An 11,848-nucleotide genomic window follows, 5' to 3' on the forward strand; every position below is an offset into this window, starting at 1 on the left:
TTCCTCATCTCTTTATCTATCCATGGAAACTTTTTAACCACTTCAATGGAAAACTATGCTTTCAAACAAAGCAAATGTCTAAAGCAGAATTGTCCCACAACCTAGACTATAACAAAATGCAAAGTTCAATACAACTGGAGTAAAAGACAAAAGAACCTTTGTATAAATAAATCAACTCTCAAATATTGAGAAAAGCACAAACCACACAGTTATTAAAAAGTTCCAATAAAATTACTGTAAAAAAATAACAAGGATAACATGATAGCTAAAATCACCTGAAATTCCTATCTCCAAATCCCTATAAAATGAAGGGCAAAATCTAGGAAATGTGATACTCCCTAAAATTTTTTGCTAACATATTTTTGGCTGATCTCAATCTTTAGACAAAAGAAATTGGAAATATAATTTCCTAAATAACTCAAAGAAGAAAAAGGAAATAGTATTTCCCGGTAATAATTCTCTAGGTTTGCATAAATAGACCTACTTGGCACTGAAAGCACTATTAATAATATTTTGCTTCACTTTGGTCTTTCAAAAAGTCCTTCTCCACAGGTTTTTTGTTGTTGTTGTTGTTTTTATTAGTAATTAAGTTGACTGATATAAACTGTTAGCTGGTTTATTTAAACCTAAATATATTTTAAGTTTTCTTCAAATCATAGATTCTACTCTAGCCGCAATGAATAATTTTCCCCAAATCCAGTTTAACAGCTTAAAATATAATTTGTTAAAAAAAAAGTTTAAGGTATGTAAAACTTTGTGATGTTCACCCTAAATAAGATTTTCATTAGCTCAACAGAAACATAATAATTATCCCTTAAGTATCTCCACTCCCACACCATCTCCACAGTCATGAACAACCTAGTCCCGTTCTCAAATGTCCTGGTCCCGCCAATAGAATCCCAATCCTTCATTGTTGTCCCCAACCCTGTGCACCTACACCTGCCATAAATGGTGGAAATTCAACCAGCTTTATGAAGTGAAGAGAGGAGATCCCCCCCACCCACTCTACAGGAAAACTTGCCCAGACCTATAGGAACCTCCCCACCCACAAGAGGACAGGGCAGCCCAGACTCAGCTGAGAAATGTCAACAGCTGGCACAAATGAATTACAGATTATTTACAATTCACATAACACTGCCCCAAGAATATAACCAATTGTCAAGACAAAATAAATTTAGTTATTCACATACAAATATTCTATCTGTGAATAAATTTCATATTTGTATCTGTATACAAAGAGTCTACATGTTCGATAAGTCCTTTATGATCCTACCTGAAAATGCTGGTAGAGGCAATATTTTTGCATCAAATTTAACTGATGGTGGTTGTTTCATTATCTGTGGTTAAAAAAAAAAAAAGCCAAAACTTTTTTTTTTTTTTTTTTGAGACAGAGTCTCGCTGTGTTGCCCAGGCTGGAGTGCAGTGGCACAATCTCGGCTCACTGCAAGCTCCACCTCCCGGGTTCATGCCATTCTCCTGCCTCAGCCTCTCCGAGTAGCTGGGACTACAGGCGCCCGCCACCACGCCCGGCTAATTTTTTTGTATTTTTAGTAGAGACGGGGTTTCACCGTGGTCTCGATCTCCTGACCTCGTGATCCGCCCACCTCGGCCTCCCAAAGTGCTGGGATTACAAACGTGAGCCACCGCACCCGGCCAAAAAACAAACTTTTGGGGCAATTTTTAAGATGGATATCTGTCTCATTATATGTCCCTTATATCAGATAATAAATCAATGAGCACAAAAATGAATGTGTAAAATTTGTTACCAAAAAGAGTAAGAATGACTTTTCAGATTAAAACATACATATATAGATAATAATTTATTTTTTTAAATCATTTCAATTGATATCTGTAATAAAATAAAAATTCAAAGAAAAAATTAACCCCTATCTTGGCTTACCTTTCAGATAATTTACCTCTAATTAGAAATTCAGTCTTTCAACAAGTATCTATTGCGTACCTGCCAAGGTAAGGCTCTACGCCAAGTGCTAATGGGGATACAAAGATATAAAAGACACAATCCAATTTTCACAGAGATGACATTCTGGTTGGGAAGATGAGACAAACATTTGATAAACAACAAAATATTTCACAATTCAAAAGAGGTAGGACATAACTACAGACAAAACATTGGACAGAAAATTTTTTTTGTAAATAGTAGTTTAGAGAATACAGCAAGTACTTTACTTGACATAGTTGGGACTGGGTTTACAGAAGAGGTAGAAGGTGGGTTGAGGTCTTGAAGGATGGTTACAACTTTATGGTTATATCAGAGAAGACACCATTCAAGGAAGCCATAATAGCATGAATTGGAAAGTGCACAATTTATTTGAGAAATGTGAAGAAACCATGTAGTTGGATCCATGAGCTTAGGACAGCCAGATACTGCATCTTGAGGTTTTTAATTAAAAATTCAACCATCATTTCTATACCTAGCTTCTGCAAAACTTCTATATGTAATATTTTTAAAACCTTTACCAATTAAGTAACCAGCATTACTGTATTTACTGTAGTATTCTTACTTAAATGCATATTCTCATTCTAATCTCATAATCTAAATTCATAATCCCATTCTAATCATGAGAAACCCTTAAATAAACCTAAATTAAGGGACATTCTTCAAAACACCAAACCAGTTACTCTTCAAAGTGTCAAGGACTTGAGTCATATGTTTTATAACATGTATTACAAAAACATACAAAGGCCAGGTGTGGTGGCTCACGCCTGTAATCCCAGTACTTTGGGAGGCCTAGGCAGGTGGATCAAGAGGTCAGGAGTTCAAGATCAGCCTGGCCAACATGGTAAAACTCCGTCTCTACTAAAACTACAAAACTTAGCAAGGCGTGGTGGCAGGCGCCTGTAATCCTAGCTACTCAGGAGGCTGAGGCAGGAGAATACCTTGAACCCGGTCAGCAGAGGTTGCAGTGAGCTGAGATCGCGCCACTATACTCCAGCCTGGGTGACAGAGTGAGACTCCATCTCAAAAAAAAAAAAGACAAACTGTCAAGGTCATGAAAGATAAGAAAAGTCTGAGAAATTCTGACGAAACCATGAAAGACAAGGACAGACTATACGAGACTAAGGAGGCATAACAACTAACTGTAATGTGGGATCCTGGAACAACAACAACAACAAAAAAAGGACATTACAGGCAACTGGTAAAATTCAAATAACTTTGGTAGTTTAGTTAACAGCACTATACTCATGTTTTATTTTTCCCTTTTCAGGAAGAATTAGAAAGGAGCAATCAGGGTATTGCAAGCCCTCATTACACAGAGATATGAATCAAGTATCATGCAACTCCAACTACCACATTCTACTGCCCTCCAAAAGGAGGAACAGGTAAGGATTATCCCGCCTGACTAACACTATACCAATGCTAATTCCCAAGTGTTGTTAACTATACTATAGACCTATAAGATGTGAACATTAAGAGCAGCTGGGCAAAAGGTATACAGGAATTCTCAACTATTTTTTAAACTTTTCTCTAAGACTAAAAGCAGTTTAAAATTAAAGTCAAACACAAAAATTTCCACTGACGAAGGCTTCCCATAAACTATCAAATACGGTTATAAGAGGAAAAAAAGAAACACAGAATATTGTCTAAAGCAAGCTTGTCCAACCCACAGCCCGTGGGCTGCATGCGGCCCAAGACAGCTTTGAATATGGCCCAACACAAATTTGTAAACTCTTTTAAAACACTGCAAGATTTTTTTGCAATTTTTTTTTTTGTTTTTTAGTTCATCAGCTATTGTCAGTGTATTTTATGTGTGGCCCAAGACAATTCTTCTTCCAGTGCGGCCCAGGGAAGCCAAAAGACTGGACACCCCCGGGAAAGATATTACAAATTGTTCTAGAAAGCCCACTTTGAAAATGCGCCAAGGCACATCAAACTTAGCATAAGAAAGTTACACTGTCAGACATATGAACTCACAAAAAGAATTAGCTCCATTATGAAAAATAGCTAAATAATCTATATAAAATGCAGTCTATCTAGAAAATAAACTTGAATGCAAGAACCCTTACCTTCTAAAGCACACTAATGTTCCCAATGAGATAAGAAAAAACAGTCATGAATTAATACAGAAAACGATATTTAAAAAAGAAAAAGGTGGCCAGGTGCAGTGGCTCATGCCTGTAATCCCAGCACTTTGAGAGGCTGAGGCGGGTGGATCACAAGGTCAGGAGATGGAGACCATCCTAGCTAACACGGTGAAACCCTGTCTCTACTAAAAACACAAAAAATTAGCTGGGTGTGGTGGCGGGCACCTGTAGTCCCAGCTACTCGGAAGTCTGAGGCAGGAGAATGACATGAACCCGGGAGGCGGAGCTTGCAGTGAGCCGAGATGGCGCCACTGCACTCCAGCGTGGGCGATAGAGCAAGACTCCATCTCAAAAAAATAAAAACTAAAAAGTAAAGCAAAAAAAAGGTAAAAGAAGCAGGAAAATTAAAATAGAGAATAAGTAGTGGAATGTGAGTATGTTGGGGTGCTGGAAGTCAAGACAAAACAGAAGGACTTAGAAATACATTTGTTTTTTAAAGTAGATACTCATTATCCCCTAGCAATAAAGTACTATATTCTAAAAGACAAGAAGCAAAAAAACTCACTGGTTTAGAAGTGCATTGTGAACCATGACTCCTCAAGCTCCCACACTGTCTCCCCACTGTCTCCCCTGCAGTCTTAACAACCTGTGAGAGGGCAGGGATTCTGTGGGATCTGCCTGCCCAGCCCAGCCTGGTGAGCAGTGCCCTCTGACTGCTTCTGCCTTCAAAATACATTAGAGACTAGAATATTTAGACTGATTCACATTAGTGCAGATGGAGAAACGACGGGACTGAGAGCTAAGGTCTGAGGTCAAGAGACTGGCAAACCCTCCGTGGCATGTGGAAGAAAGCAGTAGTGAGAGGCAGAGCTGACTCATTCAAAACAGAGGGGAGAAAACTTAGAACTCCAGTGAAGTGGAAGTGAAGGCAGAGGAAAGGGTTGCAGACAGAGCGGGAGCTGGAAATGCAGACATGCACCACAAATGAAACAGAAGCAGGCAAGAGAAACAGGAAAGATTAGACAGTAAATAATACTCTGAATGAAAATCTTATGCAGATTTCAGATCTCGGTAAAGTTTACAACTCAGTTGTTAGAGTGCTTTGTGCACCTTTGGATTATCAATAATGGGGGTGACAACAAGATCTGAGTCCGTGTAGATAAGCTCTCTCATCTGGGATTCCAGGTCCTGCTGACTCAGGTGTCCACTTGTAATCTGAAATAAGAACAAAAATTAGATTTGTTTCTGTGACTAATATAGAGCTTTAAAACACTGAACTAATAAGATGCTGAGGAAGACACCACTGTAAAATATCACCTATATCAATGTACTTCAAATGCTATTCAAGACACTTGCAGCCTCATTTTATTTTCACAAAAATCTTAAACTGTACGTACCATCATTTCCATTTTCCAGATAAAAATATAAAACTCTGAGAAAGTAACTGAATTGCTCATGTTACCATTAAGCCTGGCTAGGACTAGAAAAAAGATCTTTACAATTCAATCTTCTAAACTGTAATGAGGCAAACTGGTTTTTCGATTAGCAGCATGGGTTTTTTTTTTTTTTTTTTTTTTGGTGAGACAGAGTCTTGCTCTGTCACCAGGCTAGAGTGCAGTGGCGTGATCTCGGCTCACCACAACCTCCGTCTCCTGGGTTAAAGTCATTCTTCTGCCTCAGCCTCTCGAGTAGCTGGGACGAGGTTCCACCATGTTGGCCAGGCTGGTCTTGAACTGCTGGCCTCAGGTGATCCACCTGCCTCGGCCTCCCAAAGTGCTGGGATTATAGGTGTGAGCCACTGCACCCGACCCATGGCTTCATTTTTCATTCATAGAATGCTAATCAATTTATTTCTGCTTTACAGAATATTCAATGTGAAGTTGAAACTGTAACATAAAAAAATTTTCAGGCTTAAAAACAGACCGGTTACCTAAGTGTTAAACCTCAATTATTTATTAAGCCTTGTTAGAGTTGATACATAATAAAATGAATCACCAGACATTCACCATCAGTTATTCCTTTGAGATGGTTCTTTGTGCTCTATTTAAACATAATTTGTATTCCCAGTGCTATGCCCCAGTATTTCCCATCAGAAAAAAATAAAAGAGGATTTATGCTGAAGAACCTTAAAAGAAACAATGACTAGCAAACTAAATAAAATAGACAAGTAAATCAGTGAAGTAAGGAAGAAGGAAAATAAATTATCCAAAACTAGTGAGGAAGGGTCATAGATAAAGGAACAGAGTTAGCTGAGAAAATTCCTGGAAACCCAAGGTGCCCCTTGCAACTCAGATGAAGGATTTAAGAGAACACACAAAGAGGCCAGACACAGTGGCTCAAGCCTCTAATCCCAGCACTTTGGGAGGCTGAGGCGGGTGGATCACGAGGTCAAGAGTTCAAGACCAGCCTGATCAACATGGTGAAACACTGTCTCTACTAAAAATACAAAAATTAGCTGGGTGTGGTGGCAGGTGCCTGTAATCCCAGCTACTCAGGAGGCTGAGGCAGGAGAATCACTTGAAGGCGGGAGGCGGAGGTTGCAGTGAGTTGAGATTGTGCCACTGCACCAATTAAAACAATTGTATGCAAAAATTAACTTCCTATAGGTAAATTGAATGTAGGCACAAATGCCAAGTTATAACAAATATCCCACTCACAATAGCAAAAATATATAAAACAAAATGTTCAGGAATAAACTAAATGGTCAATAATTGCAATGAGATCATGATCATTAAATGAAAATAATCGTTATAAAATCATACTCTCTTGTTTCAAAGTGAACACATTATGTATAAAACCAGAAGTAGTAATATAAAAATGTATGAGATGTATGAGGTTACAGTGAACTATGATCGTGCCACTGCACTCCAGCCTGAGCAATAGGCTCTTAAAAAAAATGTAATCAGTGTTTACTTGGGAATTACATCGTAAATAATTTTTCTATTGTCTTTGTCCTCTTTTATATTTTACAAGTTTTTTACAATTATATATGTTTTGTAATAGAATAAAAAGCATCATTTAAAGATTATAAAACATAAGGCCAACACAGTGGCTCACACCTGTAATCCCAGCTCTCTGGGAGGCCAAGGCCGGCAGATCACTTGAGTCCAAGAGTTTGAGACCAGCCTGGGCAACATGGGGAAACCTCTACTAAAAATACAAAAAATTAGCCATGCATGGTGGTGCACACCTGTAGTCGCAGCTACTCAGGAGGCTGAGATGAGAGAATCACCTAAGCCCAAGAATTTGAGGCTGCAATGAGCCATGATCGTGCCACTCCACTCCACTCCACCCTGGGTGACAGGAGTGAGGCTCTGTCTCAAAAATAAATACCGAGATATATATGTAAACTAAACTACCTTAGGTATTCACATTATTGATTATATTTTCTCAATAGAACGATTATATATTCCTCTTTATAACCACCTGCCAGAAGAGAATCAACATCTATCGCATTTCAGAATGAATTTTTTTTTTTTTTTTTGAGACGGAGTCTAACTATTGTCACCCAGGCTGGAGTGCAGTGGCACGATCTCAGCTCACCGCAACCTCTGCCTCCCAGGTTCACACCATTCTCCTGCCTCAGCCTCTCAAGTAGCTGGGACTACACGTACCCACCACCACACTCGGCTAATTTTTTGTATTTTTAGTAGAGACGGGGTTTCACTGTGTTAGCCAGGATGGTCTCGATCTCCTGACCTTGTGATCTGCCCTCCTTAGCCTCCCACAGTGCTTGGATTACAGGCATGAGCCACCGCGCCCGGCCCAGAATAAATTTTTAAATTTACATTGATTTTCTATTTCACATAACCAAAAAATTAGCACAGTGAGATTTTATTATAACCCATTTATACTAAATTTCAAAGCAGAAATAAGCTTCACATGGTCCAAATACACTTCAATTGCATCAAAACTACAGTAAAAACTAAAAGCAATTATATTTGTCAAGCAGTAAGTAGCATAAAAATAACTCAGAATTAATTCAAAGTAGGTCTGCATTCAACACAACTATGATTGAAAGAAATTAAAGTAAGACCTAAATAAGTACAAATACATCCTGTGTCCATGGAGGAAAACTTAATATTGTTAAAATGGCAGTACTTCCTAAGTTGATCTACATATTCAATGCAACTGTGATTAAAATCCCAGCTGGCTCCTTTGCAGAAACTGACAAGCTGATCTTAAAATTCATATGGAAATGCCAAGTGACCCAGAACAGCCAAACCCACCTTAAAAAACTTTTTGGAGGATTCATACTTTCTGATTTCAAAGCTTACTAAACAGCTACAGTAATCAAGAGTGTGCTACTAGTATAAGGACAGATGAACAGATAAAAGAATAGAATCCAGAAATAAACTTTCACATATACAGTCAATTGATCTTCAATAAGGGATCCAAGACAATTCAATGGGGAAAGAATAAGCTTTTCAGCGGATAGTTCTGAGATAACTGCATGTCTAGGTGCAAAACAATGAAGCTATATCCCCCTACTTCATGCCACATGCAAAAATTTACTCAAATGGATAAAAGAGCTCAATATAACAGATATTGATAAAACTATAAAACTCATAGAAAAAAACATAGGCAGAAACCTTTGTGACCTTGGAGTAGCAATGTTTTTTAGATATTACACCAAAAGCACAAGGAACAAAAAAACACAAATGAAAAATGATAAATTGGACTATATCAACATTTAAAATCTTTGTGCTTCAAAGGACACCAACAAGAAAGAAAAAAGACAATCCAGAAAAAGGGAGAAAATTGTTATAACTCCTATCTAGAATATGTAAAAAATTCTTACAACTAAATAATAAAGAGATACATAACCCAATTAAACATAGGTTAAATTTTGGAATAAATATTTCCACAAAGAAAATAGACAAATGGCCAGTAAACACATAAAAAGATACTCAACATCATTTGCTATCAGGTAAATGCAAATCAAAACCACTAAGACATAGAAATTCACACCTACTAGCTGGGCGCAGTGGCTCACACCTGTAATACAAATACTTTGGGAGGAGGAGACAGGTGGATCATTTGAGGTCAGGAGTTCAAGACCAGCCTGGCCAACATGGTGAAACCCTGTCCCTACTAAAAATACAAAAATTAGCCAGCTGGTAGTGGTACATGCCTATAATCCCAGCTACTCGGAAGGCTGAGGCAGAAGAATTGCTTGAGCCTGGGAGATGGAGGTTGCTGTGAGCCAAGATCATGCCACTGCACTCCAGACTGGGCAACAGTCAGACCCTGTCTCAATCAATCAATCAATGGAATTTCACACCTGCTAGATGTGAAATAGGATGGCGATCATGAGAAAGACAGGCAATGCAAAACTATTCACAATAGCCAACAGGTGGATGCAACCCAAGTATTCATCAACAGATGAAAAGATAACAAAACGCATTAAATATATACAAGGGAATATTATTCAGCCTTAAAAACAGATGACATTCTGGCACATGCTACAACATGGATGAACGTTAAAGACATTATGCTAAGTGAAACAAGCCAGGCATGAAAGGACAAATACTCTATCAGACCACGTATGCCAGCAGTCCCCAAACTTTTTGGCATCAGGAACCAGTTTTGCAGAAGACAATTTTTCCACAGACAAGGTTGGGGGAGATGATTTTGGGATGATTCAAGGACATTACATGTATTGTGCATTTTATTTCTATTATTATTACACTGTAACATATAATGAAATAATTGCACAACTCACTATAATATAGAATAAGGGCTGGGCGCGGTGGCTCACGCCTGTAATCCCAGCACTTTGGGAGGCCAAGGTGGGCAGATCATGAGGTCAGGAGATCGAGACCATCCTGGCTAACACGGTGAAACCCCGTCTCTACTAAAAAATACAAAAAATTGGCGGGGCGTGGTGGCTGGCGCCTGTAGTCCCAGCTACTCAGGAGGCTGAGGCAAGAGAATGGCATGAACCCGGGAGGCGGAGCTTGCAGTGAGCCCAGATTGCACCACTGCACTACAGCCTGGGTGACAGCGAGACTCCCTCTCAACAAACAAACAAACAAACAAACAAAAAAACTACAAATGATAAGCAACATAGAATAGATATTTAAGGAAAGGCTTTAAAAAGGAAAATAAGATCAAAATAAACTAAGAAAAAAATTATTACAGAACAAAGAGATTCTAGGGAGAAGGCAAAAGAGTATCAAAATCACTTCGTAAAGCTACTTGTGAATATATTACACGTATAAAACAAAACAGAGGCCGGCCGCGGTGGCTCACGCCTGTAATCCCAGCACTTTGGGAGGCTGAGGCGGGCGGAGCATAGGGTCAGCAGATCAAGCCTATTCTAACATGGTGAAACCGCGTCTGTACTAAAAAACTCGTCTCTACTAAAAACACAAAAGTTAGCCAGGTGTGGTGGCGGGCACCTGTAATCTCAGCTACTCGGGAGGCTGAGGAAGGAGAATCGCTTTAACCAGTGGACTGTCAAGAGAGGTAGGCTGCAGTAAGCCGAGATCGCGCCACTGCACTCCAGCCTGGGCAACACAGTGAGTGAGACTGTCTCAACAAAAAGAAAAAAAAGAAAGAAAATTTTTTTTTTTTTTTGAGAGAAGTCTCGCTCTTCTCCCTCAGCTTTGAGTGCAATGGCTGGATCTCAGCTCACTGCAACCTCCGCCTCCCGGGTTCAAACGATTCTCCCGCCTCTGCCTCCGAAATAGCTGGGATTAAGTCACCTGCCAACACGACCGGCTAATTTTTCTATTTTTTAGTAGAGACGGGTTTCACCATGTTGGCCAGGCTGGTCTCCAACTCCTGACCTCAAGTGATCAGCCCGGTTGGCCTCCCAAAGTGCTGGGATTACAGGCATGAGCCACTATGCCCCGCCAAAAAACCGAAAATCTTAAAAGGCCTTTCCTCTTCCCCGCCTGGGCTCAAACAACGCGGGAGCCGCCCTGCCCCGCCCTGTCGCGGTCCCCAGAGCAGGTCGGCTGACTGAGGGCGACCATGGGTCCCAAGAAGGCTCTGGCAGCCGCGGGCTCCCACCTCGAGGCGCAGCGACAGGGGCCAAGAGAGACCAGCAGCCCCCAAGCCAGCCCCGCGCTAGGAGTTGGAGAGACGCGCCCTTCGCTTTCTCCCACCCAAGCCTTGCGCAGTGCCAGGCGGGCCAGTTTCGGGGGAAAGGGGCGGGGAACCGGGGTCTCTCTGGGGCAGGTTCCCCTTTGTCCCGGGACTCTGGGCATCCCCTTCCCGCCCTCGCCCTGCCCCGCGAGGCCACCACCCGGCGACTCACCTTGATGTTGCGGTGGAGCAGCCGCGGCTGTGGCTCCTGATTCTGCTGGAAGATAGAGGCCAGCAACTTCAGTTTGGCCTTGACCCTGACACGGACATCTTCCCCTCATCTCCGGCGGGAGGGCGCGGAAAAGGAGCCCGTACCGAGCCGCTGTCATGGCGGCGACCACCCGGCGGTGCCCCCGGCCGAGCTCTTGCGGCTCCACCTCTTCCCGCCGCCGTGACCCTCGTGGGAGCGCGACTGGAAAATGGCAAGGGACACGGAGGTCTTGGCGGGAGCTGTGTGGCGGCCTGGGAGGCTGCTCCCTTTGTAACCGACTCCACCGACAGGAGGCGCGGCTCCCGTCAACCCGCAGCTTAAAAGAGCAACAGCACCACTGCCCCCGCTACCGCCTGGGAAATGGCTGCCCCTACCCGCCCCGGTCCTCGTCGCCCCTCACTTCTTACCCCTCACCCCTCAACCCGACGCGCCCCGCGCGCACCCGGCGTGCGGGTGCTCCCGGCTGCCCCCTCCTCTCTTGACCCAGCACCTTTCTAC

At 41.5% G+C, this 11,848-nt stretch overlaps 1 long non-coding RNA gene and 1 other non-coding gene across 2 annotated transcripts; both read right to left on the reverse strand.

The window, feature by feature from the left end:
- Positions 1-1,320: 1,320 nt before the first annotated feature.
- LOC131384643 (uncharacterized) lies at positions 1,321-11,644 on the reverse strand. Its single transcript, XR_009215703.1, has 3 exons — positions 11,312-11,644; positions 5,155-5,259; positions 1,321-1,337 (listed from the first exon to the last, which is right to left on the reverse strand). It is a non-coding gene; the product is annotated as an uncharacterized LOC131384643 (long non-coding RNA).
- Positions 3,233-3,365, reverse strand: LOC116477541 (U8 small nucleolar RNA). The gene has a single exon (XR_004250508.1). It is a non-coding gene; the product is annotated as a U8 small nucleolar RNA (small nucleolar RNA).
- Positions 11,645-11,848: the final 204 nt, after the last annotated feature.

The sequence above is a fragment of the Hylobates moloch genome, unplaced genomic scaffold (genome assembly GCF_009828535.3).
Source record: "Hylobates moloch isolate HMO894 unplaced genomic scaffold, HMol_V3 SCAFFOLD_11, whole genome shotgun sequence".
Classification (NCBI taxonomy): domain Eukaryota; kingdom Metazoa; phylum Chordata; class Mammalia; order Primates; family Hylobatidae; genus Hylobates; species Hylobates moloch.